The sequence below is a fragment of the Rhagoletis pomonella genome, unplaced genomic scaffold (genome assembly GCF_013731165.1).
Source record: "Rhagoletis pomonella isolate Grant_MI unplaced genomic scaffold, Rhpom_1.0 Rhpom_scaffold_00005, whole genome shotgun sequence".
NCBI lineage: Eukaryota > Metazoa > Arthropoda > Insecta > Diptera > Tephritidae > Rhagoletis > Rhagoletis pomonella.
This window is the reverse complement of record NW_023458559.1, coordinates 3239212-3241370: the sequence shown is the minus strand read 5'-3', so window position 1 is coordinate 3241370 and position 2159 is coordinate 3239212.

Genomic DNA, 2159 nt, shown 5'->3' with positions numbered 1-2159 from the left:
AAACCAGCCCGGACTTTGTTAACATTCTCTGAAAGTATACCCATCCAATAATAAAACACTCGGTGGATTTGCAAAAGTTAGCTCGTATTTTTATTTCATGGCCTACTAAAGTTTTCATGTCTCGGCCTAAGTAGTTTTCAGAAAAGTCGAAAAAATAGTTAAAATAAATGTCTGAGCGAAATCAAAGTTTAAGACATATATAATAAAATTTCATTGGAAATATTTTTGTAGAACAGTTTAACCCATTAGCTCGCGCCTTAAAGGCTCATTTTGACCCTTACTTCAAGAATTCCCGCAAGAAGCAAATTTGGAAGGTCGTTAGAGGATTGATATATTCTAGAAAATTATTCTCCGGGAAATTTTACTAGGGGTCTTCTCAAGTAAAAGCTTCATGCCACCAAAAGCCTCTTAACATTTAAAATAAAAAATCAACAAAAAAACTAGTTTTTACAAACAAAATTATTAAATTTGAGTTTGGAATAACAGTTCCTTCTAGGCACAGATTTTTTGTCACGATGCATCAGTTCGAAAATCATGTATTTTTTTTACTTGCATCCCTAAGACAAATGGAGCGCCACACACAGTGACGGCAAATTTAGTCAGAAAGAAGAAAGTTAATGAGTTGATTTTTTTGGAAATGAAGATGAAATTCGATTTTTTCTAGAAAAATTCGATCTTATCCGAATTTTAGCAATACAAAGTTCGATTTCAAAAATTCGCAATTTTGGAGCTAAATTTCGATTAAAATTTGAATATCGAAGCTTCGAATATCGAATTTACCCATCCCTAGTGTAAAGCTCTCTAGAAAATAATTTATTCAACCTCACATACGATATACGGATGTTCAAAGAACCCTGCAAAAAATGCGACTAATCCGGTATGACTCCGGGAGCAATCGCAAAGGAACATGCGACTAATACCACTTTCGATGTCTTTATATGGAAGGAACTGTTCGCTTTTGTTCAAGCACATGGGCGCCGCTAGGTAGGGGCAGGGGGCGGGGGTGGTGAGGCTTGAGCCCCCCTCCTGCCCCCCCTAGACTTTGAAGTTTACCTTATATGTAGGTATACAATCTTCGATTATTACCGCAGCGACCACAAAAATGCAGTTGCCAATATAGCAACTCCGTTGCCAGCTTGCAGCTGCCATCTGTAAAACCATTTCAGCCAGTAGCCAACCAACTGAAGTTCAGTTGCCATAAGCCTAAGTCGGCTCAGTTCGATGTTCTGGTCACATACATGAGTACACATTTTCATTAATCTATCTCCTTTTATTCTGGTACTTAGAAATATCGGGCCAACGTTATAACATTTCATGCTCATGAAAGGTATAGTTTTCAGATTTCAAATCGGTGAAGTAGGTAACAAAATATAAATTTAAACATTTTCTTAACTTCTTCCCAGCGTATCTATTAAAATTTCATGCATTGCTATGCCATGTAATTGCATCTCAAACATACTTTTATAGCATGTCATGGTTTCTTAGCTCAGCTGTTGTTTGTTGTTGTGTTTCTGCAGCATATTTTTAATCCTGTGTTTCCTGTTTAATCCTGCCTTGTATGAAAATGTATATAGCAGGGGTAATCAAGGCCGAGGTCGAAAAGAGCCAGTTCTAAATGCTACAAAGGGCCACAAAAAAAGAACAAGAAAAACAAAATTTAATTTTTAAATAAAATTTTTATTAGAATAAAAAACATTAATTTTATTATTATTCTATTGTACGTAAGATAGATATAAAAGAAAGTTCAAAATATCCCTTTGGCGAGATTTTCAAAATCTGGTTTTAGGTCAGTTAAAGCCGTTCGTAAAAATTCTGTTAAATGTTGGATAGTCAATAGGTACGTTCGTTTAAAATCTTCTAAAAAATATCCAACAGCGAAATTCCGGCGAAATATCATCTGTTCTCTCACAAGAGAAAAATATCCGAAATACACTGAGAAAATGGATTAGTTTCGACAACTAAAGATATATAGTTCCGGAATTTTGACAATATTTGGGAACTGTTACCAAGGAATGGGAACCATTACCATGGGTTAGTAATTATAACTAAATATATTAAAGCTTCTAATATTCATTTAGGTTGTACCAAATCGCAAATTTAGTTGAAGGGTTTTGTAATGGCATCGCTAACAATACGGCAGCACTATTCAGCGCCGTCGT